This window comes from Sinohyriopsis cumingii, chromosome 1 (assembly GCF_028554795.1).
Source record: "Sinohyriopsis cumingii isolate HCF-2022 chromosome 1, ASM2855479v2, whole genome shotgun sequence".
Classification (NCBI taxonomy): Eukaryota; Metazoa; Mollusca; class Bivalvia; order Unionida; family Unionidae; genus Sinohyriopsis; species Sinohyriopsis cumingii.
In genome coordinates this window covers 71,950,609-71,958,522 of record NC_142961.1, presented here as the reverse complement: position 1 = coordinate 71,958,522, position 7,914 = coordinate 71,950,609, and the positions used below count along the sequence as shown (strand labels likewise).

At 36.1% G+C, this 7,914-nt stretch overlaps 1 protein-coding gene across 1 annotated transcript in view; it reads left to right on the top strand.

The window, feature by feature from the left end:
• Window positions 1-7,914, top strand: part of LOC149807102 (inositol hexakisphosphate kinase 1-like) — a 63,427-nt gene continuing 55,513 nt past the window's right edge. Inside the window, exon 1 of the mRNA XM_089961986.1 lies at window positions 1-75. The gene's annotated coding sequence lies outside the window, so the exon portion shown is untranslated. The remainder of the gene's footprint in view (window positions 76-7,914) is intronic.

Sequence of the window (7,914 nt, the reverse complement as noted above, 5' to 3'; positions counted from 1 at the left end):
CCCGTGTCAACTGTCAAAATTGAACGCCATCTTCGTAGAAGTCATGCTGTCGAGCAGTTGGTTACTATTTCATTTGTATGTTTCGCACAATAGTATTGCCTAGTTTTTTAATTTATTTTGTTTTAAGGACTAACATTTTTATGTACGATCACTCGCTGACTCGTAAATTGTTGATTAGTACAGCTAACTCAAATTCACTAGCGAAAGGTATAGTCCTACATGTAAGACCTCGACACAGATATTTATGTTTATGTAGCACTAAAACATAAATAACATGTGATTCGTCTTACATTGTAGGACTTGGGAAATGTACTGTTACGGTACTGCAGAATAACTGGAAGATATAGGGCAACATTCTTTGCTTAAACAACTCGCAGTGTATTTTAAAGATAGGTAACATACACACATAACCTCCTACTTGGGTTGACAGTATTTTAATTCCTTTTTAGTGCTCTGTTTGGTTTTGCTTTTTTCTCACTTTACATGGTGCTGTCTGCAGCAGACAGATTTTTGAAAATGATAAACTCTGAAATTGAGCTTGTAGAGAACAAACCCCACATTAATTAGCAATAATGAGCCAATTTTTAAATATACCACCATGTCGGTTAATTTTGCGCATCGGGTAATTCTGGGCAATGATACGACATTCCAGTAAATATTGGATCATGTGTTGTTTTTGGTTGAATATCCAGTTTGGATCGACAAAGAACGATCGTCCTTTTATTAAGGAAGTGGTATTCATGAAGTTTACAAACATATCCCACATTTCTACCCAAATTGAATATGAAAATGTGATTTCTAAATGTCAGCATGAAAGCCCACTACATGACCTTCTTGAACTTGTAACCCAGAAAATCCTATTTACTATGTATCTTTTAGAATCGTAAAATAAATACATTATATGAAAGATGGAAATGTATACCTTAAAACAATACTGCATTTTAATCCAAGTTTCCAATTTTGCAAGAAGTTGTCCCACATGTACAAAATCGTCTGCTATCCAAAATATGAACTTGTCACCCAAACAGGATGCTCAAGAAATTCCCTGGCATATAGTCTATTTCTCAGTTCTTCGGTAAAAAAAATTCTTCCATAAATGAGAATTTGTAAACACATTACATCCTATTCATTGTTGGTTTTCTTCAACATAATAGTTTATGCGAGCAGTTTAGTTTGCTTAATATCTCTTGTCATTTATTGGCATTGTTACACTGAATATTGTAAAACCATCTATAAACCTGACCTAATTACTCAAACAAAATGCTGACAGAGAAAGTCTAAAGACATGTATTTCATTTCCATAGTCTGATTAATAAACATGGGTGGTATCCAGTATGTCCAAAATTAATATTATTTTGAACAGAATATTTTGCTGACAATGGCCTCTTTGAAATGTTAAGCATTGCAGTATTTTATTTTCATCCATTGGTCAAATTTTGTATGTGTTTTGCTTCAGTATTGGTGACGGAAACCTCAGGTGTGCAGATATGCCTGACAGCATTGTAAATAAAGATGGAAAATATTGTATACCACTGAAAATGTCTGTTTAATACACAATCATGCAGGTTTCATATTAATAGCTTAAGCCATAAAAAGTTATTGGAGAATGAACATGCTTGCTATCTTTGAATCAGACTCAGAATTTGATATATGGTACCTATATTTGTCTCATTAATGGAAATCTAGAATTTTAAAGACAGCATAATCACCTCATTTGTCAAGTTATTAAGATTACAAAATTATGTATTGCTATGTCTGAAAGATAAATATTCCACTTACCAATGTTAAGCAGTTTTTAATCTTGCTTAATTTTGTCAGGTCATTTAAAGCAAATACTCCATGCTGGTACCATATGATTTCAACAAATTTATTGTTTTCATTTGAGAATCTACCTCACATCCTAACAAAAAATGTCCAGATACAGAATCCAAAAATGGGCTGGGTATGTTGAGAGCAGAAACTTATAGCAGGAACACAAGAAATGAGGATGATTCCAGAATCGAAATGAATCCACTCAGTTCCTTCCTTATATACACCTTCTGTTGTGACAAAATTTCACAATATACCCCCCCATGTCAGACCTAACTATTCGTTTTGTCTCAAATTTGCATATTCATGTGACCAAGCTGTGCCAGTGGGAATTTACTGAATTATTTTAGAAATGTCAGAACCCCATTAGCCAATGAGAAATTAATCCAAAGGCTGCATTAAGTCTTATTATTAAGATTGTTATTAATAATTGTCAACACATATGTAAACAGCTATTTATAGATCCTATGTAATTTTTGCTCTTAACAGACTTGGGTCATGTAGGCAAAATCGACTAAAGATAATCTGAACAATTTACAGCCATTTAAGATTAAAAAATTAGATAAAACCAAGTACCAGGAGTTGCATAAAATATAGATATATAGAAGAAATTGCTGGGGTTGCATATAGACCTCTAAGAAGTCATGCGTAGCTTTATTAGAAGCAGGTTGTGTGATAGTGGTTGTAAGAATGTTCTGTGTTAGCCACTCTTCTCTTATAATATGGATTTGGCAATAGACATGAATTGGTGATGTGCTAAAAAGAGATTGCATGGCTGTCTTGAGGAGGCTGTTGGATAAGTTTTAGAGGCTTGGTCACAGATTTGCATGGGGAAATCTTTCATGAAGGCAAGTTCCAAGTTTTCATGCTTATACACATTTGATTCCTGTGGGTAATATGCACAGTCAGGTATAACACATATGTCCATTCCATTAGCCTAAAAGCCATTCCTAATATTTTTATTGGTACACGATGCTGGCATAATGTACCATATACATTTATTTATTGTCAGATGTTGATTTTCTCTCAAGATTTCAGTGTAAGCATGTTTATATGCTTTATTGAAAGGATTGGGCACTGTCCAATCAAGAAGTAATTTTTTTTAAATTGTAGACAATGGTAGAGATAGAATGAGACAGTTTTCCTTTTTGGCCTCTTCTGGAAGACCAAAAACTTCATGATTGGCTATTGACAAACAGAAACTGTATCACATGGATTAAGAGATAATCCATGTTACCGGTCTTCCACCCACATCACAGTACAACCTGTAGTAATAACATGGGCAAGTGACATTTTCTCTGCTGTCTCATCTCAGACATTTTTTGTACCCTGATTGGCACCTAAAGATACTGGTTTATGTTCCATTTGTTTACCAATCTTATTGCATTTCCAAACACCATGCAGTTGTGCAGGTTGAGCATATAAATGATTTTGTCTAGATCTTCTAAGAGGTGCAAAGTTTTCAGGCTATTTTCTTTGTACCTCAGGGCCTCTTGATTTAACACCCATCCACAAGTCTTTCAGTTGAATACCGTTTTTGAAATGGGTGTTAATTAATTATGATTTGTGCAGTTTAGTAGTTGTCAAACAAGTTGAGTAATGCCAAAACCTATGGTGGAGTTATCTATGACTTTGTCAACAACAGATTTTTCCTTTGCCATTGCAGTTGACAGCATTTTGCTTCATATTGTTTATGCTTTTCTGCAAGAGATTTTGTCAGAGAAATGCTATGATTTGGGTGTGAGAGATGGAAACAACTAACAAAATGTGAGACCGTTTATTTAACAAATTTCAAAATTAAATCGTAATTCCAAGAAAGGACCTTCACAACAATTCATAAAATTTGTTGATATCTTTTTGCACTCTTTTGAAACCAGTATATCACATCTCAGAAGAGGCCCTGTTAATTTTTTTCAGGATTCTGCATCCGCTTTCACTTTTGTATATTGTTTGGTATAAGATTATGAGAGAAGTTATTGAATTTATGCAGTATATTTCCAGTGGAGTTGGTGGCACACTTACATTCTTTACTGTGGTATACACACATCATTTCTATCAAAAGGATTAGCTTCATCATTCTTCAAATAGTCAGTTACCAATCTCAGGTTGTCAGGAAAACCCTATGGTGCTTCCAACCACCTACAAGCACACAACTTAAACTTTCTCATATGTAAAACACGAGTTTTCAAAAATCATTTCAGACCAGATAGCTTTTCTGATTTTATGTTTTGACTTTGTTGTAGTGTTACAACTCAGTGGTCACAAACTTAAGTAACAGAAAAGAAGCAAACCAACACATTTTGTAAAACTTTACAGAAAGTTTAATTATGAAAGTAGTAAATAAAAAATGTGAAAGGAACTTAAGTATACTGAAGTGAATCCAATCTAGTCCTTATACAGGTCTATGAAAGTCCTAAATGAGTGGAAATTCCCTTATAAATTTCAATTCTGGAAATGTAATGGTCCTCCAAGAACTGTGAGTTTGTCAAGATTGCATTGTCCAGAATTCCTTCGAATAATTTATAACAGTTCCAGAGTAATATTGTCCAAATAATGAGCACTTTCTGTCGCCACAGAACAGTTCAAACAAATGTTTTTCCTCTCATAAAATATCTAAGTACAACATAAAACGTCTTCAGACTTATATTAGGAACATAAAAAGTTTGAAAGACTCCAGAAATCGGAATGACACTGAATGCTTAAATTTCTCCTCATATACATCATATATTGTGGCTGTAGTTTGCAGTAGACCCCATGTGACAACATACCTAAGACAAACTAAGTACAGTCACATGACTTCATGCAACCAATGGGAATCCACAGAATTCTTCTCAAAATTTTCATATCCCATCACTTACTGAGAAACTATGCCATAGCATTTTAAGTCTTATTATTAAGATTATTGTTAATAATTGTCAACACATATGTAAACATGTATTTATTGATCCTATTCAATTTGTGTTCTTAACAAATTCAAATTACATACACAATTTATAACAAAAAATGTACTATACAGTTTACAACCATGAATAAAAATTACAAAAATTAAATAAAATCATGTGCTAGGAGTTACAAAATATATAGATACATAACAGTAGATATATAGTTAAATGGCTAGCTGGATGAAGAGAATGAGATTGTTATATTTTAAGTGAGTTGGGACTCGCCAATTTTCCTGAAAGAAACCTTAAGCATGCCAATGAAATGCAGTATGTTCATTTTAAGCCCCATTTGTTGGTGTCTCCGCACATTTCAGAGTATCTGCTTAATTAGTTTCCTGTAATTAGCACTTTTGTCTTTCTTGGATAATAATGACTTGTCCTATGCTCACACTGACTGGTATATTGAGCAGTAATTATGCAGTTACTTGACAAGGTAAGCTTGCGGTTTGCGGCTTATAAAAACCTCCAATACTGTACAATGTTTTTCACCCTATGAAAGGAATAGAGATAGGTTTCTGCATTCTGGATTTAGGGTTTCTTCAGTTTGAACAGCAAATAAATTTGTGAGAAAAGTACAGAATAAATGTGATTGGGCCAGTGGTAAATGAGGGTCAGTTCTCATGTAAATTGTTTCATTCAATATTTAAACATAAGTCATGATTTTGAGATGTAATTCATTACCTTGTTTTGAGCATAATAAATTGACTTTTTGTTACAGTTTAAGAACATCTGATTAATTCTACAGTTTGCATAGTGGGAATGAGTGCAGTTTTACCCCATCCACAAATTTCAAGGTTTTGGCAGAGGAGTTTGTGATCTTCAACAGTGAAAGCCAGCTGAGATCTCAAGAAAATAATGTTATTGACATTCTCAACATGGATCTGTAACCAGACTAAAAAGGGTGTGAATGATTTAGCTTGGACTATGTATCACTGGTTCTTCAGAATTTGATTTCAGTCAGCTTGGTCAGTGGATAAGAAAGAAATTGGTCAGTAGTTTGTTGCAGTAAATTTAAATTCATTCTTATGTAAGTGTATAGCTTTAGCATTTTCAATATCTATGTAAATTTCAACACTCATTTATTAAGTCAGAGAAAACACTATGGCTGGTGCTTTAGCATCAAAGATTTTTGGTTCATTATTATCAAGATCTGTGGGAGAGACAATATCATCATTGGTACATGGAACGTTAGAATACTAAGGGCTGTGTGAAAGTTGAAAGAACTTACATATGAGTTGGAGAGGTACAACTGGAACATTATTGGTCTTTGTGAAGTGCGCTGGAATAACTTTGGCAAAATAACAACAGATGAAGGGCATAAACTCTACTCCAGCGGAAGAGGGGACAAACACAATCATGGCGTTGGATTTCTTGTCCACAAGAGCATTGTGAACAGCATTATGGGTTGCTGCCTAGTATCAAGCAGGCTCATTACCATCTGCCTGAGGGTGACTCCCTTCAACATCACAATCATACAGGCCTATGCATCCACATCTAACTATGACAACAAACTGGAGAATTTTTATAACCAACTGCAAGAGGAAGAATAACTGAGCAAATCTCACATTCAGAGTAGAATGTTCTATCCTCACAAAAGGGAGAAATATTGAATGCCTCACATGTTGAGTAGCTTGTCACACATTCCCATGAGGAGAGGATCTGCACTTTACCCATCACTTCTGGGGTAGTATGGCATTCTCCCCCCCCCCAAGTGGGAGGAACAGCCCTCTACCCTGACAAACAAGGATACAACATATCTGTGTTTCATTACTGACCAGTCACCAGTCAGTTATTCCAGGTTACTGATTGCTAGGCACCAGGCAGTATATCCTAGGGACCAGTCAGATCATACTGGTCACTGTTCACCAGTCACTGGTAATCTCGTGCTGATTGCCTATCACCATTTATCAGTCATCACTCAGATGCCTCACATTCTTGAGAAAGGGATCAGAGTTCCTCCCTGTCCTATGAGCTCCCTGTCAGGTGCTTCTGTGCCCACCCCCACCCCCATAGTGTGAGGCACAGACATTCCTCTACCGAGAGTACTAGGTGAAGATGCTCTATCCTCATTAAATCCAGTGAGTTCAGTGTGGAAGCAGTCACGTTGATGACTCCTATCACTCCCACTACCTCTCGGTTGAGAATGGGAAGATCCGGTTATTTGATAAGTTGGTAAACTTGTTTAACCCTTTACATGCAGACTTGTGTTAGAAACCATCAAATGCACAGTCCAATAAGATTTTACCAAGTTTGGAACAGATCTCAGTAACTCTATCCCAACCAGGACTCCTGTTTCTTCCTCATTCATCTATGATTGAAGAAATATTTTATGCAGGCTAAGACTATGCTCAGCGATGTAAAGGGTGGTCTGTTCCTCGCTCTACATTGAGATCTTTGCCTTGCACTAGCAGGTACGTTCTCCAGAATGGCCTTTTAACATCTCATATTGAATGCAGGGTCGTCTCGAGTAGATATTTCCACTGGAGCCTGGGCATGCCTTCCTATAAAAATGATTGAAGCTATTGAACAGAGAGCTTGTTTGTTAGTTACCTTATTTTCTCATGCCAACCTCATCTCAGCTACTGTGGCTAACACCTCGCAGCTGGTGCATTTTATTTCAGTGGCTTTATTTGTTAGATTTATGCTTGTCCACAATGATGTTGCATTGGATTCCTCACAGGTCTTCCTTAGCTGTAGTAAAGACCATCTCATGGCTTCTCCTTCTGGAAAGCAAAAAAATCTCTTTGGAGGACTTGTTACTACTGTGGTTTCTCAAGATCTGAATGGTCATCAGCCCAGATCCCATACAATTGCTCCTGGTCCATCAGAATCGGTCAGGAAGCATAGTAATGTAACATGCCAACAGAGGCACTCCCCCACCCCTTCAACCAGCAACCTCAATTTATAATTCAACCATCTGATTTGAGACATTGTCACTGAAGACCCAACAGTAACTCTGTTGGGTCTTTTACCCAGTTTAGAGAAGTAAGAGCTCGCATCATCTCAGGATTTCATTTATATGGGGATAAACTTCCTCATGAACCAGAATTTTGTCGAGGTCCCATGGGATAGAATGAATCCTGACATTTTTGGAGGCACTGTGAGCAAAGACATCATTGTATGCTCATCTTTACATCTCTGTTGGAAAGCTTGAATGCCACTG